General features: G+C 41.2%; 1 pseudogene; it reads left to right on the top strand.

Annotated features, from left to right (window-relative positions):
• Window positions 1-531: 531 nt before the first annotated feature.
• Window positions 532-27,222, top strand: part of LOC148147972 (uncharacterized) — a 90,825-nt pseudogene continuing 64,134 nt past the window's right edge.

The raw sequence follows: 27,222 nt of genomic DNA, 5'->3' as shown, positions 1-27,222 counted from the left end.
AAGGCACCTTGAAACCTATTGTACAGGGACCCCCAACTGCTGTCCTGTCACTATAGATTTCTCACAGAAATTCAGCACCCATGGACTAGTCGAACCGGGAACATTCCTCTTCACAATGGACGTATCAGCACTCGACACCAGCATCTCCCACAATTATGACATTGTATCAGTATGCAACACCAACAACTGCCAATCTCCAAGCACCGTCCTACCACTCTTCTGCTTTATCCTTGACTATAATGTTTTCACCTTTGACAACCAGTTCTTCATCCAGACACGGAACAGCCATGGGGACAAAATCTGCACCCCAATATGCCAACATTTTCAAACAAGATTTCTTCTCTACACAGGACCTCCAACCAACACTATCCATCAGGTATATTGATGACATTTTCTTCATCTGGACCCATGGCGAGGAGTCACTGAAACAACTACACAGTGACACCAATGAGTTTCATCCCAACATCAAACTCAATATGGACTATTCTCTAGTATCAGTCTCATTCTTGGACACATGCATCTCTATCAAGGATGGGCACCTCAACACCTCACTCTACTGTAAAAGCCACGAATAACCTCACGATGCTGCACTTTTCCAGGTTCCACCTGAAATATATTAGAACAGCCATTTCCTATGGACAAGCCCCATGCATACTTGGAATCTGTTCAGATGAGGAGGAACATGACGGGCACTTGGAAGTACTCAGGGATGCCCTCATAAGAACGGGGTGCAATGCTCAACTCATCAACCACCAGTTCTGACATACCACAGCGAGAAACTGTAATGACCTCCTCAGGAAACAGACACGATCAGCAACCGACAGGGTACCCTTCATTGTCCAGTATTCCCCAGGAGCTGTAAAACGATGCCATGTTCTTCGCAGCCTTCAACACATTATCGATGAGGATGAGCACCTCGCCAAGACTTTCCCCACACCACCACGTCTTAGCTTTAAACAACCGCCAAACATCAAACAGTTCATTTTTGCAGCAAACTGCCCGGCTTTCATGACAGCACCATACAACCTTGTCATGGTAGTCACTGCAAGACATGTCAGAGTATCGACACGGATACCACCATTATGTGTGGGGTCACCTCCCACCATGTACATGGCAGGTACTCATGTGACTCAGCCAATGTTGTCTACTCATGCACTTCAGGCAAGGATGCTCTGAGGCATGGTGCATTGGTGAGACCGAGCAGAGTCTATGGCAATGGATGAATGGACACCACAGAAAAATCAACAGACAGGATTGTTCCCTGTCAGTTGAAGAACACTTCAGCGGTCCAGTACATTCAACCTCGGACTTTTGGGTGTCCATCCTCCAAGGCAGACTTCGGGACAGGCAACAACATAAAGTGGCCGAGCAGAGGCTGATAGCCAAGTTCGATACCCAAGGGGATGACCTAAACCGACACACACACACACAAGCATACCCTCACTCATACACAAGCTCTCTCTCGTACACTGCCACACTCATACAAGCACCCTCTCACAGATTTATAAACCTTTAGACTCATACTCACAAGCATATACACACACACTCTCTGCAGACCCACATACACATATAAGTTTATGGTGTGAATTTGTACTTGCAGAATTACATGTTATTTTGCTCAAAAACTGCTCAAGTCCATGTAAGATTCTGCAATTCCCCTTTTTTAGATTAGAATCAGTCTGAACATTGGGGCACAGACAATATTACACGGGGCACCTCACACCTTCAGTGCATTATCTGGGCCAACATGGCATCTATTGTTAAAGTTCTTTAGAGAATGTAACTTCAAGAAAGTTCTGGAATTTACATATAAAAGAACTGAAACCAACATGCCCATTCTAAAAGATGAGAGACTTAACAAACAATTCAAGTCTTTTTCAATATGTAATTTCAATTACATCACACTGTAAACTTTTGCTATAAATTCTGTGTCCTACGATCTTATTCTCCACAACCACCTGATTGAAGGAGCAGAGCTCCGAAAGCTAGTGCTTCCAAATAGACATGTTTTACTGCAACCTGGTATTGTGTGATTTTTAACTTTGTACACCCCAGTCCAACATCGGCACCTCCAAATCCCAAAATATACAATGGTTTTCTATGAAGGAGATGTATGGAGTCAGTGACCTAAAGTGAAATATATTTCCATTTTCCATTTTATCTTTCTGTCAAGAATCAACCATGCAACAGTAGACAGAAGCAGAATGCTTGCTCTCAAGATGTTTTTAACAATAAAGTTATTGTGTCATTCTAAGAGGATATCAGTATTTTTCCCTTTCATTTAATCGCAACCAGATTACTGTCCCTATTCTATCTCTGTTACCTTTGACAGTGAATTTTTCAACCTCATTTTTTCTCTTCCAATACCCATTAGATGGCAATGGTTTCTTATGATGAACCTGGCAAGTTATAGATCATCCCTGCAGCTGCTTATTCTGTGCACACGCACTCATCTGTGTCATAATCAAGGTTGCATCTTGTCTCAGAGTGACTGTCTCATTAAAAAGAATGCTGCTACAAGCTAGTTACATGGTTCAGCTCACCTTGTCCTTTGTGGGTTTCACTTGCACCCTTCAAGAAGCTAATAAGTTGCTTCTCCCTCAGTGAACCAGCCTCAAACCTTATGCAGGTCTCCATGAGTCAACGGAATGAGAAGTCCTATCATTGAATAATTGCAATCTTTGGTCATACCCTCACTTCTAAAATTTTGTTAATGCTGGCTAACCCACTGTGGAGCATGTAGGCAAAAGTGAGGACTGCAGATGCTGGAAACCAGAGTCTAGATTAGAGTGGTGCTGGAAAAACACAGCAGATCCGGCAGCATCCGAGGAGCAGGAAAATCAACATTTCGAGCAAATGCCCTTCATCAGGAATGGACATCAGGTGTGCACTCTAATCTACACTGTGGAGCATGTGGTAACTCAAGGTAGATCAGCAGTGAAATCCCCAGTAATAAATGGAAATGTCTCTCATGACAGCTGAAGTCTGAGTAAGACATCAGTAGAATGGGAAGACCCGTTTAACATGAAAATTAATCCTTTCATTGCCATTTCATAACCAAATGGGCCAAATGGCCTAATTCTGCTTCTATATATTTTCTATCCTTATGGTCTTATTACCTTGTACAAAATTTCCCCTGCTCAAGCCCCTTTACCACTAGTTAAACCGTTATACAATATTCTATTCACCGCTATGCCATCTGTCCTTGGGTGTCCAACTTTACAAATACAGGGAATCTAAACATTTCGGTTTTTTTCAGAATTCTATTCAGATTTCAATAGCAGGTCTCTTGATGAGGACTGTTGACTCTGGTTCTGATATATGGATCCTTTCTTTCCTGGAGGACCATTTATCTAACAGATATCCTGCGCAGACATTGTTGTTGGTCTATTACCTTATCTGCAAGACCTTTATTCTCCTGAATTTTCTATGCAAAGGAGCCCTTCTCTCCTATGTCGGACATTGTTCCATGAATTATTTTGTTGGATCTTTAATCTTGAGAATGTCCATTCTGGAAGTCCACTGCTCTGTTGAAACAAATATTTTCACCTTTGTATTTCCTGAATTTCTGAAGGGAATGTTTCTTTTTTGCAGTGTCCTGTCTATATCAGACAATTTCTTCTTCTTCTCTGTGGATGCTGGTCTCGTTCCCATGGAGACATATGCAGCCTTATCTCTCTCGAGTTCTTGATCTATTCTGAACAAGAGTCATACTGGACCTGAAATGGTAACATGGTTTCTCTCTCCACTGATGTTGGCAGACCTGCTGAATTTCCCCAATATTTTCTGTGTTTGCTTCAGATTTCTAGCTTTCACCGTATTTTGCTTTTAGTGTTCAGTAGACTGTTGTGCTTTTTTTAGATTAGATTAGGTTACTTACAGTGTGGAAACAGGCCCTTCGGCCCAACAAGTCCACACCGACCCGCCGAAGCGTAACCCACCCATACCCCTACATTTACCCCTTTACCTAACACTACGGGCAATTTAGCATGGCCAATTCACCTGACTTGCACATCTTTGGACTGTGGGAGGAAACCGGAGCCCCCGGAGGAAACCCACGCAGACACGGGGAGAACGTGCACACTCCACACAGTCAGTCGCCTGAGTCGGGAATTGAACCCGGGTCTCTGGCGCTGCGAGGCAGCAGTGCTAACCACTGTGCCACCGTGCCGCCCACCAAGGAAGGCTGGATACCTTTAGTTAAAGATTGTTAATGAGCTGAGGTGGGTTGCACAGTTCATTCTTGTTCTCAGCACTTGTTTATTGTGGCAAAAGTTGTTGTGTTTTATCTTCTAATCTGTCGAGAATTCCACCAGCAATTTTATTTCCCACAAAATCTAATTTCAAAGCTCCATATTCACAGTTTTCCGCTAATCTGCAGAGATCACTAATTAAATTGCCTACAGATTCTACTAGAAGCTCAGTCATTTTTAAATCTCGCTCCTTTAAGAATTTTGCTTGTTCCTCAAAGTAATTACAAAAACCTTTTCGTAAATCTTCAAAAGTCAGTACGCTGAGATTTTGAAGTGTTAATAACACCATCAAATCAGACATATTGAATAGAATAGTGTACTCACTTGTTCAGTGTCAGTCTTCATGTTGAATTTTGAGGCAATGTCATATATTAAGAATGGTCACCTTCATGGAAATCAAATCTTGTGTTCTGTATGGTCCTTCACTAACTATATGGTCCTTCACTAACTGTATGGTCCTTCAATAGACTAGGAGGTTTTATGTATATACATTCCTATTTATCATGTGCTGATTAATCTTTCAATTGGAAAGGTATTTTGAAACTTTCTTTTTAACATTGATTTAAAATTGCTGATCCTTGAGATCTAACTCCTGTTATCACCAAATGCTGTTTTAAGGTGAATAACTAGAAGGCTTGGTATAACAGAACTGTTGCAGTATTTCCAAAGGTTTTAATTCTGTATTTCTGTGACACAGGTTAAGGAGATTTTCGTGAAAGCTTTAAGTTGTAATAATAGCTGTGCAGTCGCAATTTATTCCTTTCAAGGCCTTTAAATATGTTATATTTCTGTACGGCTTAGTGGCTTTCCACTTTATTCAGCTTTGTTTTAACAATCCAATGGTAGCTATGCACTTCCTTTAAAGGTGGTTCTGCCTTTGAAGCCCAGATGGAGTTTTCTTTCTTTTCCCCAAGTTAGATGAACGTTTTCTCATCCTTCACAATTTAAAACACAAACTCTTGCTGCTACTCAAGGTTTTAAATAATGGTGTGAAGGAAAGAAGAAAAGAAAAACCAAGAGAGAGAAATAAAGAAGAAAAAAAGAAACAGAAAGAACAACAAAGAAGCAGACGGAATAGATGAGCTCTGGCTGAAATATCCTACTCTGACGCCATCTTGATCCTTTTCAATCTTTATTTTGTTTCCTGATTTTTCTTCTTCTCTTTGGCTCTTTCAATGTATTTCTTCAAAATGTTCATTTTTAGCTTAAATTCTAAGGCTTTATCAATTCTGTATTCTAAATCTATTTACTGGCCGTTTCACTCTCCTTTGGGGCTGTGCCTTATGAAGCTGAATGTCACCTTGGCACTGTGTTTTTCATAAAGCTTAATGTCCTTATGGATGTCTAACAAATCTCATGATGCCTTCAGTTGTTCTTTACAGAGCCCCTCTTGAAAGGTCTCTGTATTTTCCAAATAGGACTACCTTTTTACTGTTTACTAACCACACTCTTCTGCCAATGCTTCTCATGTGCTGCTGAATAAAGTATTTCCTTTGGAGTATTGAGCAAGACTTCTAGTTTCTTCCACACTTTCTCACTTTATTGTAACTGTGTTTCATCAGCTGGCTAACTATTTGTGTCCTTTCAAATCAGTAGCGCTCTTAAAATGGTAATTCATTTGCTTGAAATGTTTTCTTTCCTTCTGGATCTTTTGCTGTTGTTCTCCTTGGAAAAGGGGTCAGATCTGCACTGCTGAAACCATTTGATATTTTCCCAAATGACCACTTCTGGTACTTTGTGGTGTCTGCTTTGTCATGCTTCAGTCTTGGCCCTACCTTGTGATTAATGGTCGAGGATATACTGCTTCATATTATCTGCATTCTTCTTAGAAAACAAGGAGGCTTAGTGCATGATGGCAATCAGTGCAACCAAATTTGACAAGCATAATGAGTGGGACCTTAGGGAACTGCTACAAAAGCATCTGCTTTCTCGAAAAGCCACAGTGAAACTCCATGTCTCCACACTGTATGAAATCAGTAAGACCTGTCTAACCAATACAGAATGAAAATTAGCCTTTTCAAACCCATTACCTCATACACCTTGGACTCCAAGAATCTCTCTTCTTCAATCTCAATGTGTTGAGGATCAGATGCTGGAATGTATTACACTTTACACTCTTCTGCTGACCAGATAATCTGGTCACATACAGAATATTCCAGGGGACTGTCCATTATTTAGACAACATATTCTTGAACACCAGAACACCATCCTCAGATTTGAAGCTTCAAAAATAGCATATCCTTAGCCAAAAGGCAGAACTGAATATCATATTACAAGCTTTCCATAACTGGTGATTGGTAGAAAGACAGGTACAAATAAGATGGCTTTTATTTATGGTCAACTGTATTTCAGATGAAGCTGTACCATTTCAAATAATTCTTAAAGCGGAATAAATTGTAAACTTTAGAAACTAACAACATGTTATTTATAATCCAAACACTGAAAACTCTTTATGTTCAATTGGACTATACACCATATAGATATATTTTAATGGATTATGCTGTCAGACTGAGTTTTTCATGCTTGAAGCAGCTGACAAAATGTCAGTAAACTAAACCAACAGCACAACCTTTGGGAGATAGAAAAAAAATGAACAGAAAAAAAATCATGTCCATTAATTTTTTAAGTTGTTCTCATGTTATTGTTGGTTGTTTTTGTTTTGTAATCAACTTTGGAAGTGTGCGAGTCATGTTGCAAAACGCACAGAAATAAGAATTTTAAGCTTAATGTCTTTATGTCTGTATTTAATGATTGCCTGACCTCTCTGCAGGAAACTGGGATTCTCTTGATTAAAGAGCTCCTATGGCATAATATCCAGTGTGATAATCTGTTTCTACGAGGTAGTACTGTAATGCAGTTTGCTTAAAGATCTTAATAGCTGCACTCTTCAAGGAGATAATCAAACACTTCATGCAAGTGATACTTTCTTCCTCTGAGCCAAAAGGTCCTGGCTCCAGAATTTTGTTGGTTATTAAAGAACCTAGCAATTTGTACAGGCAAACCATTGTTAAGTATTTTTGATCCTGCTGTATATGGTAATTGTTCTAAAAATGTTAATGTTGAAGCTGCCTGAACCTGGACCTGATTTGATGATGTTGTGGTCTTTGGATGGAGAATCGGCAGTCTAGCATGATGGAAACAGACAAATTCATACCTGGCTCCTGGTAGTCTTTGTAATTATGCCTAAATAGTCCATGTAGCTTGTACCTTTTGGTTGATGTACACCATCATTCTTCAAATTGATGTTTTAATTTTAATTTGTTAGATTCTTTCAAAATTTAATTTTCATTATCATGTGCTTAGAGGCTATCCACACTCTACATTTTTCAAAAATTGGTCAATCAGTTATATGGAAGATGGACTAACATCCACAGATTCAGAACATAGTCAAATAGAAGAAATTATTTGGCTCAGAAATCCAAGACACCACAATAAAGAATATAATTGTTTTGACCAAGCAACTGGAATTGCACAAGATGACAGGATCACCCCCGTCCCCCAGATGTTGTTATGAAGCCTAATCACTTGGGTTAGCAGGGAAGAGTTCCTGCACAGAAAGGATTAAGGGTCTTCCAAAAAGATAATGAACCAACCCACCCTGGGATATCACTAATGATGTCCTCAATGAAGGACATCTAGGAGACAAAATGTCCTCCAACATAGAGAGAGTTTATAGACCATGGAACACTAGCATCAAAATTAAGGCCCTCAAGCCAAAAGATTTACATAGAACATAGAACAGTATACCACATTACAGACCCTTCAGCCCTCTATGTTGTGCCAAGCTTTTATCCTACTCTAAAATCAAACTAACCTACATATCCTACATTTTACTATCATCCATGTGCCTCTCCAAGTGATCCAAATGTCCCTTATGTATCTGACTCTACTACCACTGCTGAAAATGCATTCCACACACCCAGCACTCTCTGTTTAAAAAAAAATACCTCTGACATCTCCCCTAAACCTTCCTCCAATCACCTTAAAATTATGTCCCCTAATGATTGCCATTTCAGCTCTTGTCATGAAGATGTGGGTATACTGTACCTTTAAGTGAGTTAAAACCTAGCAGAACTACCTGACACAGCACCAAGTGTTCCGAACAAGATATAATGTAACATTTGGTCAAACAACTCGATTAGCTGGTTGCCTGGAGATGACAAAACAAGTTTGAATTAGGCCAATCAGTTTAAATTATACGCTAAAAAATACCAAACTCCAATCAAGTTTGAATTGAGTATATTGACAACCTTAAAAGCCAATGCTTTGGGAGTATAAGACCGGGGAAAATTGAACAGTTGGAAGAACTGCCAGGCCACCAGCATCTGCAAGGGTGCCCGGAAAGATAACTCTCTTAAAGGTACCTTTATTGATCAGTAACCTGTGAAACAGAAATCCCTAAGAAGAAGAAAGGAAGACAGAGGAAGACATAACGAGAAGATTCGACATCTGGCTGGTTTTGAAAACTTGAATTTTGGTAAATCTTAATCAGAGGTTTTATCAGACTAGTATTATAGAAGGGAAAGTAAAAGATGGGTTAGAGAAAGGAGTTGTAAATAGATGTTTGTTAATTATTCTCTGTTATACTTTAAGCAATAAAGTTGTAAATTTTTACTTTAAATAATTCTTGGCCTCTCAAATTTTCACAGATTACTGCATGGGAAAAATCTTTTCTGTGTTGCTGGTTTAAATTAAGCAGGAGGGTCCACCCCATGTCATAACAGTTATCCTGGACAAGCTGCCAAACTGTTACGACATGGGGTAAACACCCTTGCTTGTCCTTTTAATTCTTAAATTTTACCTGATCTTTTATTCTGCTGCGAGAGCCTATCACTACATTTCTCTAAATGCTCATTTTCAGTTTCTATAAATTCCAAGGCCTTCTCAATTCTGGCTTCTTTTATGACCCTTCCACAGATCCTTACATCTGTGGCTCATGAAGACGAATGTTGATGCTGGCAGTGCACATTGTGAGAGCTAAGAACTCTCTTTGACACTACCTTTCCTTTCCTTTCTAGTTTCTGTGCTGCTTTTCAGTTATTCCCTTTACTTCCTTTGACCTAGGTACCAAAAAAAAATAAAAGTACAGCTTTTCCAGTCCACCCTACAAAGTCTTCCTGAGGAACATAAAAGGGATCAACCTACAAAAATCTAACACATTCACAATTGGTCATTTTGGTATTAAGGAAGAGAGAGTTGTGGATAATACTGAGAAGAAGGAAGGATGTATTTTAACCATGGATTGCTAACAAAAATCCTTTCAACAAAATGACTACTGCAGACAATTTTAAATAACAGTCACTGGTAGAAATCACAGGAAGAAGCAAGGAATCCTTACAAACCAGTGATTGTTAGAGATATATTTCTCAAGTAAGCTGTCAGAACTGGTATTTCTGAAATAATCCAGGAAAAGTGGGTCATCAATAAACTTAGCATTGCTTATTTTCTAAAATGTTTTGAGTGGTTGAGTTACTCAAATCTATTTGTGTGCTGTTTCTATCTGGAAGAGCAACACTTAAAGTTGGTAAGTTCTGGAACTTGCATCAAGATAGCAGTTAGTTAGGCATGAATTTTAGATCTGTTATGTAAAAACAAAAGCTCTTCATTGAAAAAAAAAGCAACTGCAGTCAGATTTGTTAAAGAAGGAATAATTTGTGTCAAGTTAACATCTTTCTGAAGTTTTGGGTTTTTATTTCTCAATATAAAATAGTAACGCGTAACTTATCAGGACTCTCTGACTAGAATTTATGACTGCAATGTACTTTCCATTTGGTGAACATGTGGAAAATCCATGTTGCTTCAAAGAAGGAAGTTAGACTGTGTCAAGGATTTAAATGGTCCGCATTGGGCCTCTGCTAGAATTTAGGACCCCTATATTAGAAATCCCATCTGGCAGGCTTTCAGGAGCCAGCAACTCTCCACTGCTGACAGAATTGCTACCATTAAAAAAAGTCACCATAATCTTGCCAGACCATAATCATTAGCAAGAGACAACTGGTGGTTGTTGAAACTGAGGGTCAGCATGACTCAGGTGAGGGGGGAGACAGACTCCTTCGTGATAACCTCAGTGTGGGAACTGAACCCGTGCTTTTGGCATCACTCTGCATTGGAAACCAGCCTTCCAGCTAACTGACTTCCTGCTCTCATTAATCCAATGAGGCTTTCACCAGACATTATCATGGGTGCCTAGAGAAAGGTAAGTGTGGTGGACCAAGGGCCACAGAGTAGTTCCCATGGAAGTCAATAGAGGAGTGGCTCTCAGTGAGTTCCTTCATAACCTGCCAAGTGCTTGTGATAAGGAAGCCACTGGCAAACTGGACAGTGTCTGCTGAATGGCCTTCAAAAAGCATGGTAAACCCTTGAGGGTTCTGGAGAATACTTGAGACACTGCTAAACTATGGTGTGCTCAGCGATAATGACCTTTACGTGGCACAATAATGAGTGTAATTAGTCATCCAGAAGCTTCCCTATGACAGCCCATTCTTGTTACTGACTTCATGAAGTTTTCCCTCCAGCAGGAATGGGATGCTTAGCCTGGCGTGTGCTTCTGGAGGCCCATCCACAATCAATGACTTCATCAAGCCACACAAAACGAACAATTTTATTCAGGAATTGCAAGTGGGAACTGAATTGATTCCTCAAAGATAGTACAATTTTTATTGGTTTTCTTTCTAACTTCATTTGTTTTGGCTTGCCTTGCATAGAATGGTCTCAGTCATAAAGTTAAATAATAAAGGCTACTAGAAATATATTACGTGTGAACAAACAGTTGGTGGAAGGTTAATACAAGTTTGGGATGAAGGGCAATTCTCCTTAGTTAGAGATATTAATATTTTGAATCAATTTTATTGGGTGCTAAACTGACTTGCAGAAAGATACAGTGAATGAGAGCAGGTTAATAGTTCTGGCATGAATTCAAAGCGAGAACAAAATGGGAAAATATGGAGAATGTTAAGTTTTGTTACAGATAAGAATCTAATACTTACAAGAAGGTGCAAAGGGTGGGAATGTTGTGCAGGGAACATCTGGCAAGCCTGGGGGGGGTGCAGATGTCTTGCCAATTTAAAACAGATTATTTGTAGAATAAATGAAGTTTTATTCTACCATTTCTGTCAAGTGTCAGAAAATCAATATCATGTCATGTGCCAAAAGCCTGGAAGTCATAATTGATCAATATGTTCTTGTCTGCTTCTTAAAAGAAACTAGTTCATTAAAGAAGTTTGTAAAATTATTAAAAGATTTTTATTCTGACATTTCACCACATATACCAAGCTGGTGGTTCAGGCTTGCTTTCTTTCTGATCTGCATTCCTCAATCACTGGGTCAGAATTATCTCCATGACACTCAGAAGCTCAGTGTAAAACACATTTGATAATATTCAAAGCTTTCTGATAGCTTAACCTCAAAAACCACTGACTTTTTTCTCATAATGGATTTTCTGAAGGAAAAAGAAATCACTTTTCATAGATTGTTCAGGTGCCTTGCTTGTTCTGTTATTATTTAAAATGTGTTTATTTATTTGAATTATGCATTTTACATCTACAGCTAGGTAGAATATCTGTGTGTAACTATAGCAAATCAATTTCCCTCTGACATTTAGACAGTCGAGGGTGTGTCCAGGAGATCACTGTGCTAGTGTTCTTTGATATTCTTAAGATGGATACAATAGACAATAGGTGCAGGAGTAGGCCATTCTGCCCTTCGAGCCTGCACCACCATTCAATATGATCATGGCGGATCATCCTTAATCAGTATCCTGTTCCTGCCTTATCTCCATAACCCTTGATTCCACAATCCTTGAGAGCTCAATCCTTGAGACGACACAGCTTAAAAATATGGGGTAGACCATTTAGGACAGAGATGAGGAGAAACGACTTCACCCAGAGAGTGGTGGCTGTGTGGAATGCTCTGCCCAGAGGGCAGTGGAGGCCCAGTCTCTGGATTCATTTAAGAAAGAGTTGGATAAAGTCCAGGTAGACTACATCAAATACATTAATCTCATTAATATTCCTGGTTACTTCCTCAAAAGTCTTGATCAAATCTGTAAAACATGCCCTCCTTTAAAAATATCCATGCTCACTGTCCCTGTTTAATTTGTGTCTTTCCTTGAGTAGAGATATTCTGTCCCCTTTTCTAATAAGGTTCCAACCCTTGACATTATCCTGACTTGCCTTTAATTTCTTGATCTGTCCCTTCCTTTTTTCAATAAAAGGATGACATTAGCAGTCTTCCATTCTGCTGGTACCTCACCTGTGGCCCCAGCGGATTTGAAATTTGCTTTCAGAGCTCCTGATGTCACCTCCCTAGCTTTCTTCAACAGCCTGGATACATGTCATCCAGGCATACAGGTTTATGCACTTTTATGACTGCTAAACCCTCCAGTATCTTGACTCTCTCATGCTAATTTCTTCTAATGTTTTACACTCCTCCATCTATAATTGTGTTTTCTTTTTCCATTGTGAAGATAGGTGCAACATATTCATTTTGGACTGTGCCCACACACAGACTATCTCTATGGTCCCGAGTGGACCCTTAGCTTTCCATAATGATTCTCTTGTTCTTCATGTATTTAACAGAACCCTTTAGCTTTTCATTTATTCTACCTGCCAATTCTTTCTCTTGCAGTCTCATTGCTTTTCTAATTTTCTCCTTAAATTGCCCTTGCATTTTTCATACTCCATTAAGGATGTGACAGTCTTTTATTTTCTAAATCCTAAACTTTATGTCCCTTTTCACCCAGGCTTCTACAGTCCTTGTTCTACCTTTTGTCTTGATGGGACCATATTTGCTCTGTACTTTTGCCATTTCCTCCATGAATATCTCCCACTAACACATTTCATCTACAAGTAACTGCTTCCCGTTCACCTGGGCCAAATGGTTTCTTATCATAATAAAATTAGCATTTCCTCAGTTTAGAATTTTTATCCCCATCCCTTCCTCATCCTTTTCCATAAGTATCCTTTTCTGAGTTACGATCACTGTCTCCAAAATATTCCCCTAGTGATATGCCTTCCATCTGCCCCGGTTCATTTCTGAATATTTGGTCCAGAATTGTTCCCCTCCTTATTGGGCATTTCAAAGATATAATTTAAGAATTTGCTTTCTCTCTCTATCTTGGATACTAAAACTCTCCCACTTAATATTTGGTTAGTTAAAATCCCTGACAATACCTGCCTTACTTCTCTTGCGTTTCTCTGAAATTTGATTCTATATTTGGTTTTTATTTCTCCTTGAGTGTTTGACCCTATAATGCACATGCAACAGTGCGTTTGTCTCTTTTGTGTTTTTTACTTCTACCATGTGGACTCCTTTAATGATACTTCCAAGGTATCATCCTTCTTCATTGCTTTTCTTTGATCCTCTATTGTCCTCTTCTCTATCTTATACAAATACCCAATGACGAGGACCATTGAGCTGCCAATTGTGCCCATCTTTCAGCCACGCTTCAATCATAGCTGCATCATACTCCAATTTGTGACTTCACTTAATATATCTTATTTATCAGGTTCCTTGCATTAAAATATATTCCACTAAGCCTTGCTAAACTCACTTCTTTCTTATCCAGCCTATAATTCCACTGCCTTTCACATTCACTTATTCATGCTTTAATTTCTCATTCCATCTCAGCATCTCTGACCTCTGAATAATTTGTCAGGATTCCATCCCCCTGTCAATCTAGTTTAAATCCATCCCAATAGCGTTAGCAAACTTCTGAAAAGCATGTATGTCCAACACCGTTGAAGTGTAATCCATTAAAACTCTTCAGCTGCTCCATCAACAAGAAAGATTCCCAAAACCTCAGCAATCTGAAGCCCTCTTTCCTGCACCATCTCTCCAGTCACACATTCACTATCTTGCTCTATGCTTCTCTTCCTATTTTCACTACTGTGGAGCACTGAGACTAAGCCAGAGGTTAGTACATTTGATGTAGTGCTTTTCAGTTTCTGACCAAAAGTCCCTAAAGCCAGCTTGCAGAACCTAATTTCTCATCCTTCCTATGTCATTGACCCCAGCATGGATCATAGTATCTGGCTAGGTAAAAGCAAGGACTGCAGATGCTGGAAAGCAGAGTCTAGATTAGAGTGGTGCTAGAAAAGCACAGCAGATCAGGCAGCATCCGAGGAGCAGGAAAATCGACGTTTTGGGCAAAAGCCCTTCATCAGGAATAGAGGCAGGGTGCCTTTAGAATAGATAGATAAATGAGAGGAGGGTGGGGGTGGGGAGAAAGTAGCATTGACTACAACAGGTGAATGGGGGTGGGGATGGAGGTGATAGGTCAGGGAGGAGGGTGGGGGAAGGTAGCAAAGAGTACAATTGGCGAATAGGGATGGGGATGAAAGTGATAGGTCAGAGAGGAGGGTAGAGTAGATAGGTGTAAAGGAAGATAGGCAGGTAGGACAGGTCATGAGGGCAGTGCTGAGCTGGAACATTGGAACTGGGGTGAGGTGTGGGAAGGGGAAATGAGGAAACTGGTGAAGTCCACATTGATGCCCTGGGGTTGAAGTGTTCCAAGGCAGAAGATGAGGCATTCTTCCTCCAGGCATCAGGTGGTGAGGAGCGGCGTGGAGGAGGCCCAGGACCTGCATGTCCTCGGCAGAGTGGGAGAGAGAGTTGAAATGTTGGGCCACAGGGCGGTGCGGTTAATTGGTGCAGGTGTTCTAGAGATGTTCCCTAAAGCGCGCTGCTAGGAGGCGTCCAGTCTCCCCGATGTAGAAGAGACCACATCGGGAGCAACGGATACAATAAGTGACATTGGTGGATGTGCAGGTAAAACTTTAATGGATGTGGAAAACTCCTTTGGGGCCTTGGATGGAGGTGAGGGTGGAGGTGTGGGCGCAGGGGTTTTGCAATTCCTGCGGTGGCAGGGGAGGGTGCCAGGAAGGGAGGGTGGGTTGTTGGGGGGCGTGGACCTGACCACACCCCCCAACTATTCATCCCTCCCCCCTCCATAATGATCTACAGCAGTTCTGTGACATCCTTGACCCTGGCACTCGGGAGGCAACATGCCATCCTGGAGTCACATATATTGCCACAAAAGTGCCTGTCTACTCCCCTTACTGATGAATCCCCTACTACCATTGTCCTTGCACCTTTCCTCCTTATCCCTGAGCAGCTGAGCCATTCACAATGCCTCGTCTCTGGGCTGACTTTTAAAGAGGAATAGTCACTTTCACCACTTTCCAAGGCTGAGAAATGGTTTGAGAGTCAATTTCATTATATTCTGATTAGATTAGATTCCCTACAGTGAGGAAACAGTCCCATCGGCCCAACCAGTCCACACCGATCCTCTGAAGAGTAACCCACCTAGACCCATTTCCCTCTGACTAATACACCTAGCACTATGGGCAATTTAGCATGGCCAATTCAGCTGACCTGCACATCTTTGGAGTGTGGGAGGAAACCCACACAGACACGGGGAGAATGTGCAAACTCCACACAGTTGCCCAAGGCTAGAATCAAACCTGGGACCCTGATGCTGTGAGGCAGCAGTGCTAACCATTGCGCCACCATGCCGCCCCAAATTCTTTAATTGACCTGTTCAGAGACGCCATTACCCATCTCTGGAAAGGTGGGACTTGAACCTAGGTCTCCTGGCTCAGTGGTAGGAACACTACTACCGCACCTCAAGGGGCCCTGCTCCAGAGGTATGTAATAATGTCTCTGAATAGGTTGATTAGAAAATTAGGTGAATACAAAAAACACCTGAAATACACTTGGGGATTCCCTCTTCCCTTCTCCTATTTGGTAGTCACCTAATCCCTCTGCTTGCATTTCCTTTAAGTACAGGTTAACCTGCCTGAAGCACGCCACCCACAAGCCTTAGGGCATTTTGAATGCCCCATCATGCCTCCAGCATCCAAACACCCAGATTTCCTCCTGCACACATGATCATCCTGATCACCAAAAGCATCTAGATTTTTCCACATTGAAAATTACAGGCCGAAACTCCACGGGGGATGTAGCTTAAATAAACAGAATATGGACCAATGCTTTTCTTTTACCATTACTCCTACTTAGATATGGATTAGAAAAATCTTATTCTTGTTTCAAGTTCCACTCAGGTCTACCACCCATCTACCTGCTTTTTTTTATTAAAAAATATACTTTATTCATAAAATAATTTGATGGTCTGTATAGCTGGACATGCCATATATATGTAAACATTCCATTTGTTTGCATACCGAAACAGAGTAACCTATCCTATTTACAGGTCTGTACGATTATATTTTTAGCTGAGGAGTCAGCAGAGCCCAAATGATTGCGTGGGCCCCCTGTTCTTCGTTAGGCAGGCAGATGTTACACAGTGGTCTTTCCCCACCGCGCCTTGGCGGCAGCTGCCCCAAGCTTCAGCACGTCCCTCAACACATAGTCCTGCACCTTGGAACATGCCAGTCTGCAACACTCAGTTGGGGTCAACTCCTTCAGCTGGAAGATCAACAGGTTTCAGACCACCCAGAGAGCATCCCATCTGCCTTTTTTTTTAAATTTCAAAATATACTTTATTCATAGAAATAAATCTTTGGTACTTGTACAATTTGTCATGTCGTTCATAGATATATACATTGCATGTCTTAACATTACAAAGAACAGATTGAATTACTCGAATTTACAGTTATCCTATTTACAGTTCCCTTTATTAACCATCCAGTCTCTTATTATTTAGCTGTGGCTTCAGCAGAACCCACCTACTGAGTGGGTGCCCTGTTATACGATAGCAAATGAACCATTTTTAATCCCAGTTTATGGGGTTACCGTTGTCCATTTGACTGTCCTGTCTCTGGGGTAGCTGTCTGCATCCCCATGGTGAGCATGAACTGCTGGACCCTCACTGGGCTGAGGTAGCTACCCAGGCTCTCACTGGGGTCATTTACCTGCTCTGGAGTCATTGAGGAGAAAGTGAGGGCTGCAGATGCTGGAGATCAGAGCTGAAAATGTGTTGCTGGAAAAGTGCAGCAGGTCAGGCAGCATCCAAGGAACAGGAGAATCGACGTTTCGGGCATAAGCCTGAAGAAGGGCTTATGCCCGAAACGTCGATTCTCCTGTTCCTTGGATGCTGCCTGACCTGCTGCGCTTTTCCAGCAACACATTTTCAGCTCTGGAGTCATTGAGCCAAGGCAAGGGTCCGCACCGTCCAGTTCTGTGTCTGACAATGGAACTGTCAGAGGATCGCAGCTCTCAGTTGTCTGTAGTTGTGGGGCAGTGGGTACCCCCTGGTTCTCACTGGGTGGAGGGTGGACTTTGGGGGGGTCCGTTGTTTCCTGGTTGGGAGGAAATGCCCTCCTCTTTATCTACGGCGCTCTGTCTCTTCTTCTGGTGGTGATGACATTCTTTGCGCCCGTCTTCCCCATCCGAAGAGCTGGCCGTCCCTCCCTCGTGCAGCTGTCTTTTCCCCCTTTGCTGGGAGGCTTTGGGAGGCTGGCCGGATTTTCTCTTCCTGTTTTTAACAGGTATCCACTCCTCTGTCTGCTCCATTACCTTCTCCTCCATTGCTTCCATCTGCCTGCTTCTCTGCAAGGGTCCTCACCACATACCTGTTCCATTCAGATGCTGCCTGCCTGTCATTGGGTCCTCACTTCGCCCACTCCTCACAGTGATGCTGACCGCTTGTCACAGGTTCCACTCCTCACCCACTCCTCTCGTATTATATACTATCCTGCCTTCCTTCTTGTTTCCAGATGCTGATTTTGGAGTTCTATTTCAGAATTGAGGGAATGCTCCAATGTCAATGGTGTCACCTTTCAGGAGAAATGTTAATCTAAGACTCAGTCTGTCCCCGCAGATGGAGTAGTCAATATCCCACAACATGATTTGAAGAAGATCAAGTAGGTTCTCATGAGTACTTATCCTTCAATAAATAATCTAGCTGTGGTTCATGAAGCCTTGCTGTGTGTAAATAGGTTGATAGGTTGCTTAGGTTTCAACAATAGTCACACTTAAATTGCACTTCATTAGTTTGAAAGAACCTTGTTACATCTGTTGCTATAGTAACTCGAGTGCAAAATTGTTTACAAAACACATTGGATGACAAAAATACAGCATTATAAAAAAGTATGAGACATTTTAATTCCATCCTTATCAGACAATGTAAGATTAATCATTTAAAAGGGACTCTTTTTGACATTTAAATCAATTAAAATAAACACACCAAATATTTCATTTTAATCCAGTATTCTGTTTCTCAAACACTATATAGGTCCACTAACTGCAACCATGCCAGGTCACATAGAGAGCTGGCAACATAAAACAGAAGAAATAAAAGCAGGAGTAGGCCATTCAGCCCCTCAAGGTTGACCTGTCATTCACTAAAATCATGGCTGATTTCTCCCAGGCCTTAATTCCTTTCTTGTACAAGATCCTCAAAGCCCTCCATTCTCTGATATTTCAAAAATCTATCTACCTCCTCTTTAAATAATTTCAATGATCTACCCTCCACAACTCTTTGGGACAGAGAATCCCAGATATGCACTATCCTCAGGAAAAGATATTCCTTCACATTTCAGTTTGAAATGAGTGTCCCTTAATTGCAAATTAGGACCCAGGTTTGAGATGCCTCAACTAATAGAAATATCTCCTCAACATCCACCCTATGAATTTATTCTACATATATGTCTGGAGGATAAAGTATTCCAATATTTTAAATGTACTACTTCATTCTCCTGATCAACATCACATTACAATTTTAAGGATTAATATTTGAGACTGTGTGAAAAGCACCACTACTATATTATACATTATTATTAATGATGTTGGGGATACACATAACTGAGTGACTGAGAGGGAGTTTCAGTAAAGGAAGGCCTGCTTATTTAAAGCTGAAGATAGGTTCTTAATATGTCATCAGCTACAGCTAATATTTAAATATACTAACAACTCAGTAATCATGGGATCACTACAGTGTGGAAAGAGACCATTCAGCTCTTTAAGTCTGCATCAAACCTCCTAACAGCATCCTGCCCAAAACCAAACCCCTATCCTATCCCCGTAACCTCATGTTTACCATGGCTAATCCACCTAATCACCCCTGGACACTACGGGTCAATTTAGCATAGCCAATACAGCTAACCTACACAACTTTGGACTGTGGGATGAAACTGGAGCACCCAAAGGAAACCCTTGGAAACACAGGGAAAGTGCAGAAACTCCACACGGGTAATCACCCAAGGCTGGAACCTAACCTGGATCATATGCACTGTGACACAACAGTGTTAGCCACTGTGCCACCCTTCAAAGCTAGCTTAACCAATATACATCAATTTAGGAGCATGAATAGTTGCTGTGACAACTTCAGCTGTTAGCAAAGCTGTTGATCCCGGGAAACATTGAGGAGCTCAAGAGGAACTACGCAGGTTGGAGAACCGTGAAGCCCCTCTTTGAGTCCCCAGCGGACTGGTGGGAAACAGTTAAAGGGAACATCAAGAGGTTCTTCATCCTCAAAGGTGTTCAGGAGGCGAGAGAGAGGCGGGGAAAACTGTCCCAGCTCCAGGAAAGTATGCAGAACCTGCTCCTGCTGCAGACGATGGGGGTGGATGTCACGGAGGACCTCAAGGAGGTGAAGGGCCAGCAAGCCTCGCTCTTTGCTTCAGAGGCCTCCAAGATAATCTTCCGGTCCAGGGTCTGCTCGGTGGAGCAGCACGAGACGTGTTCACGTTTCTTCTTCCAGAAGGTGCACAAAGAGAGCTCCGTGCTCAGCAGCCTGAAGGAAGAAGATGGCTCACTAACGTCATCTCAGGCTGAAGTCATGAGGATCAGCAAATCCTTCTATGCCAGTCTGTATGACGCGAAGCCGACCGACAGCGCGGCCTCCCAGTCGTTCCTGTCCTCTATCACGGAGGTCTTAAACAACAGAACACGTGAGAGGCTGGACCAGCCGCTATCTCTGGACGAGCTGACCAAGGCCCTCGAGTCCTTCGAAAAGAATAAAACTCCCGGAAGCGATGGCTTACAGGTCGAGCTCTATTCCGCTCTGTGGGACTTGATTGGCCAGGGCCTGCTAGAGGTGTATGTCAGTATGCTTCGGGCAGGTACCATGAGTGAATCCATGAGGAAAGGCATCATCACCCTCATCTACAAGCGTAAGGGTGAGAGGGAGGAACTCAAAAATTGGAGACCAATCTCACTGTTGAATGCAAATTACAAAATTCTGTCAAAGGTAATCGCCAACCGGGTCAGGTCTGCTCTGGGGTCGGTGATTCACCCTGACCAAACCTGTGCTGTGCCGGGCAGGAAGATCGCTGAAAGTCTCCCACTCCTCAGGGATACGATCGCCTATGTGCAGGACAGAGGGTTGGACACCTGCCTGATCAGCATGGACCAGGAGAAAGCCTTTGACAGGATATCACAGGTATATGAGAGATGTTCTCTCCAAAATGGGCTTTGGGGAGGGAATCTGCAATTGGATCAGACTGCTCTACACCAACATTGTCAGTGCAGTCTCAATCAATGGGTGGGAATCAGATAGCTTCCCAGTCAGATCCCAGTCAGGCAGGGCTGCCCTCTCTCTCCTGCCTTGTTTCTGTGCTGCATAGAGCCATTTGCCGAGTCCATCAGGAATGATGCGAGCCTGAGAGGGGTGACTATTCCTGGCAGTGGGGGCCTGCAGGTTAAGGCCTCCCTATACATGGATGACGTCGCCGTTTTCTGCTCGGATCCGCTGTCCATGCGCAGACTCATGTGCATATGTGACCAGTTCGAACGGGCCTCAGGGGCCAAGGTAAACCGAGGCAAAAGCGAGGCCATGCTCTTCAGGAACTGGGCCGACCAATCCTCGATCCCCTTCACCGTCAGGACCGACCACCTGAAGGTGCTGGGTATTTGGTTCGGGGGAGCTGGGGCGTGTGCCAAGTCTTGGGAGGAGCGTATCAGCAAAGCGAGGCAGAAACTGGGCAGATGGAAGCTACGCTGAAACTGTGTTGCTGGAAAAGCGCAGCAGGTCAGGCAGCATCCAAGGAACAGGAGAATTGACGTTTCGGGCATAAGGCCTTCTTATGGCCATTTGGCAGAATGCCTCATCGCCAGAACTTTCCAACAAGCACCAAGACATGGCTTGGCTGGTGGTGAGAAGGGCTCTGCCTGTGAGATCCTTTATGCACGCCCGGACTCTCAGCCGCACCGCACGCTGCCCTCGAAGTGGCTGCGGAGGGGAGGAGACTGTCACACACCTCCTTCTGGAATGTGCCTATGCAGAAGAAGTCTGGAGAGGAATGCAGTGGTGTTTGTCGAGGTTTGTCCCGAGCAGCGCCATGACGCGGGACTCCGTGCTCTACGGCCTATTCCCCGGGACACACACCGAGACGAACATCAACTGTGCCTGGAGCATCATCAACTTAGTGAAGAACGCTCTCTGGGTGGTCCAAAACCTGTTGATCTTCCAGCTGAAGGAGTTGACCCCAACTGAGTGTTGCAGACTGGCACATTCCAAGGTCCAGGACTACGTGTTGAGGGACGCGCTGAAGCTTGGGGCAGCTGCTGCCAAGGCGCGGTGGGGAAAGACCAACGTGTAACATCTGCCTGCCTGAGAAGAACAGGGGGCCCGCGCAGTCATTTGAGCTCGGCTGACGCCTCAGCTAAAAATGTAATCGTACAGACCTGTAAATAGCAATGATTACTCTGTTTTCGGTATGCAAACAAATGGGATGTTTACGTATGTATAGCTTGTCCAGTTGTACAGATCATCAAAGTATTTCATGAATAAAGTATATTTTTGAAATTAAAAAAAAATTCAGCTGTTAGCCATTCTAATTCACTGCTTCCACCTTTGTGTTGCTACAGTGCAGTGCCAACCCTATCCTGCAATGCTAGTTCATTGTACTGGTGCTGGGATTTTATATATATTCAGACATTAAACCTGGCCTTTATTTTAACGTGCAGCTCAAATAACTACCTATCTGACTTGAGTTTAATGGCATTCCGTCCTGCGCTATGTTATTCATAACTTTTGGGACAACCCATAGACTACCTGCACACTTTTGTATTTTTGTTCAAAAGATTGCTGTGCAATTGACAAACATTTTCAATTGTTTCAGAAACATTTTTCTGTCTAACTTGTCTGGTTCATCACAACAAAAAGTCTATTTTTTTTTCTCTCACAACTTCTCTTTAATCTGTGCACTTCTTTCTCTAACCAACCTCACTGCTCATAATTTACCCTGACCATTCTCCTTCCTACTTTCATCCATCCATTTCAACAACAGGCACTCTAGAAGAATAAATTATTTGTTTATGATTGCAATCTCTCTGTAATCTTGTGAACCATCTGCTACCTTTCCACAGCTTGAATTTTAACTTCCATTATTATCATCAAATTATCCAAGTTCCATGCTCAGTTTCCCTGATTTAATGCTGCACTATTATCAATTTAATTCAACTTCAGATCAAAACAGTTCCAAATGATGGGTTCATTTAACAGGTTGAGTGCCACATCATTTAGGTGAAACATGAAACAGAGGCCCATCTGTTCTCTCAAGTGAACATTAAAAGTTCCATGGCATTATTTTGAAGTTAAAAATCATACAATACCAGGTTATAGTCCAACAGGTTTATTTGGAAGTGCTAGCTTTTGGAGCACTGGTCCTTTATCAGTTAGCTGGGAACAGGATCATAAGACACAGAATTTATGGCAAAAGATTACAATGTCCTGCAACTGAAATGATATATTGAACAAACCTGGATTGCTGTTAAGTCTTTCATCTTTTTGAATGGTTTTCAGGTTTAGATTCATTAATATGTAAGTCCCAGAACTTCTGGAATGAGCTATCAGAGGAAGTGGTGGAGGCTAGTACAATTGCAACATTTAACAGGCATTTGGATGGGTATATGAATAGGAAGGGTTTGGAGGGATATGGGCTGGGTGCTGGCAGGTGGGACTAGATTTGGTTGGGATATCTGGTCGGCATGGGTGGGTTGGACCGAAGGGTTTGTTTCCATACTGTACATCTCTCTGACTCTATGACTCTATAACCTTAGGTTTTATTAAAAAAGGTGACATCTCAGTTCAAACAATGCACTAAAGATATGAGGTTAGAGTCTGCCTGTATCCTAATCTTCGATCAGACTGGTTATATTTCCAAAGTAGGAATTTATAAAATATTATATGGATTGACTGCCGGCATTGACTACCTACAGATTGTGTGCTTTTTGAGCAAAATAGAATATAGCTACAAATCCAATTTTGCTCAAAAAGCACACAATCTGCTGGCAGTCAATCCATATATTTTATAGATTCCTACTTTGGAAATAGAACCAGTCTGACTCAAAATTAGGATACAGACAGACTCTAACCTCACACCTTTAATGCATTGTCTGAGCTGAGATGTCACTTTCTTTTAATAAAACCTTAGGTTATCTTGAAACTGTGACTTAAAAGAAATTTTAGGATTTACATTTTAATGAACCAAAACCTGCAACTCATTCAAAAAGATGAAAGACTTAACAGCAATCTAGGTTTGTTCAATATATTATTTCGGTTGCATGGCATTGTAATCTTTTGCTATAAATTCTATGATTTTGCTCCACAACTACCTGATGAAGGAGCAGTGCTCTGAAAGCTAGTGCATCCAAATAAACCTGTTGGACTATAACCTGGTGTTGTGTGATTTTTAACTTTGTCAATGCCAGTCCAATACTGGCACCTCCACATCATGGCTACTATTTTGAAGAGCACAGATATTTTCCACCATGTCCTAGGCATTTTATATTCCTCAAATAATATAAGTTAAATTGATTATCTGGCAATCATCTTTTTGCTGGTTGTGGGATTTGCTATGGACAAATTAATTGTTATACTTTCTGCATGACAGCAGTGACTACACATCACAAAGGGACATCACTGACCTCATTCAAGAAAAAGCATTAGGAATATTCTGAGGTCATGGGAAAGACACTGCATCAGATCAAGCTCTTTCCTTTTCTCCTTATTTATCAGTATCTCAATCTATAACAACTCAGCCTCTATTCTATTCCCAAAATATATGTTGCAACATGTTAGTTCTTGGTGAACAATCCTATTTCTGACATAGTTAACAGGAACTAACCATAGAGATGATCAAAGTAAAGCACATTGCAAAGGTTTATTGACAGAAAACAATTAGTTGCATTGTTTAATCCTATCCGAAGAACAACTTTTACCAAAAACTGAACTTGCCTTCTGAGAATTTAAAAAAGAATATTAAATTGTTCTTAAACAGAGGTTAGCATCTTAATTTGTATCATAAAATGAACAATTTACCTTAATGGTGTAGCCAGTGAAGTGTGTAACTATGTAATGAGTCCAGAGAGGCTTTTAAGTAATAAACTTTCCATTAACTGACCTGAATTAAGCTAGAAAGGAATCTATACAACGGTAATGTTATGCATTACTTGATTACATTTTTATAAACAGTCGTGACATATTAGTGACTAAGAAATTTACAGTGAGAAGTGAGTTAATAATGCTAATTTATGGAGACTTATAACACATTATTTGTAAATATGCAGTGCATTGACAACCAAGGTTGCTGGCTGAAATAGCAATTGCATAAAGAGCATGTTTTTATGCTCATATTGTTGCATTGTCCAATCAATCATGCTTTTAAAGATATATACTTTGCCATATGGCCTTACATTTTACTTTTTTTAAACTTCCCATTTGACTATGCTATCACTTTTTGGTTCCATTTGAAAGAGTATATCCTCTATTGTCACAAGTAATTATTGCAATAAAATTAAGTGTAGATAGTCACTGTTAGCAATGTTTTATCAACAATTGCAATTATAAGACATGGTGAAGCCCTGTGACCTCTGTTATCAGCTGTCAAAACATGGGTGACGAACCAATGATGCCAAAAGATGTCAACACTGGCAAACAAATGATTGAAAGCATGTATGCATGAGTGAATGTGAATGTATTGGCTTTTGTTTCAATCTGCAGACACTGAAACAAAAACTCTATCAAGTCTGAAGCAAGATTGTCATATCCAACTTTGGCAATTGCATTAAAATTTCAAAACATTTAAATAATTTCATTCACCGTGCAATTGGGTAAGTTGTTTCCGTCTCTTAACTTATATGGACAGATACATTCGATATTTCTCCCCACTTGGAGCTCAGTTTAAGTGATGTAATTTCTCATGCTTCAAATAACAAATAAAGTATAATATTTCAACCATTGTGCTTGTTTTTCCTTATTTGGGTACAATTGCCCCACCTTGTCCTTCAAGTGACAATATTATTGCAGTAGTTAATCATCATCGGCTAATGATGTGAAGGTACCAGTGTTGGGCTGGAATGGACCAAGTTAAAAATCACACACCACCAGGTCATAGTCCAACAGGTTTATTTGAAAGTACAAGCTTTCAGAGCACTGCTCCTTCATCAGATTTATGGTGGGGCAGGATCATAGGACACCAAATTTATATCGAAGCCAATTCACTTCTTCCGCAATCAAACAAATATGTGACGATCTTTGCCTGGCCAAAATTATATCTTGTGGCACTGTGTGGGATTTAGATGATAATATTGAGAAAGATAGATAGATGCAGCAGATAGTGCAAAAAAAAAGTCTCATGCATTGATTGTACCCAGATGAGAAAAAAAACCATAGCAACTAAACTTAGGTCAGAGTAGTTGTATTGTAAACAGACTTTAGAAGCACAATAGTTGATGCATTATATATTTTTATATTCTTTGAAACAGTATTTTTAGTACTCTGGAATATTTGAAAGTGTTTGACTTTTTGAAAAAAACAATTTAATGACCTTCACCAATAACACTTTGCTGAACACTCTAAGTGACGAACAAGCTATGCCATTTATTCAGCTGCTGTCATATAAAGGTCAATAAAAATGAATGACTGATTCTAATAGATCATTAAAGAGAATCCGTCCTGATTCAAGTAATAAAATTTAAGTGTTCTCATTTCTTTCCAATGTTAATGAAGGCAGGGCACTGAATTTCTTTTAAATAAAAGGGATGGCTGTGATTTTTATTCGTTTTTTTAACCTTTTAACTTGATACCAACAGCAAAAGCAATGTATACATCTGTGTGCCTGGAGGTATTCCATACATATTAATGCTGAATTTAGCCCGATTTCCATTTATTGCTTCCTGTTAAGAGTTGCTGCTAGCGTGAAAAAGAAAGAGAAGGAACAATGTTAGTTTCCTTCTCATGGTATAGCTCATTATTGAAAGATTAAGAACAGACACTTTGTGTGCAGTTAAGTCAGCAAATTTGCATAATTTTCAGCAACAAGGTGCAATGAGTACAATAGGATGAGTGCTGCGAGGGGGGAACAAAAACAATTAGAGGGTGGTCAAAAATTCTCAAAACATTTGCCCATCTCATCAAACCCCTTAACAGCCTTTGTCAAGACGAACAGATGAAGGAATTAAGATGTGACAGCAAAAATGAAGGGAAAGGAATCTCACATGCAGGCTTCTTGGCACAGCTCGTCCTTCTGTCGCTGCCTAAGTCAGACTTATTGTCTATGTCCTTAAAACAGGTGGCTCAGCATACATCTCATTCAATGTTGACCCATTCCCTACAATGGCACTTTCCCACAGGCAAGTACAGTATGTTGTCAAATATACTTGGTAGTATCTTGGCAGCTGCAACTGGTGATCAGCCTGGCACAAGGAACCAAATCAAAAATGAGATGTCTTAATTCTGGTGCTTCAGATGAAATATCAAGTGTAATTATCAGCATATTCAATGTAATTGCTTGTACTATTATCCCTTATGTCAAAACCACACAGTTAAATCTTAGCATCTTCTGGTAAGTGCAAGTGTGTCAAGTTTGGTGGAATATCTTCACCACAACTCCAAGTGAGCTTCTTTCACTCTATCTTACTAAAACCTAATTGCTATTTGAGAGGAGTCACACCCTATTTCCACCCCCCATCTTACCATGTGCCATTCCTGGAGGAATGCTCCGCTCAGTAAGGGTCTTCAAAAAGAGCAGCATCCTTGCAGCCATGTCAACTTTCAAAGCCAGCT

Source organism: Chiloscyllium plagiosum, unplaced genomic scaffold, assembly GCF_037043375.1.
Source record: "Chiloscyllium plagiosum isolate Xiang-an unplaced genomic scaffold, Cpla_swu_hap1 HiC_scaffold_14, whole genome shotgun sequence".
NCBI classification, from domain to species: Eukaryota; Metazoa; Chordata; class Chondrichthyes; order Orectolobiformes; family Hemiscylliidae; genus Chiloscyllium; species Chiloscyllium plagiosum.
The sequence above is the reverse complement of the archived record's forward strand: the minus strand, read 5'-3'. Positions and strand labels throughout refer to the sequence as shown.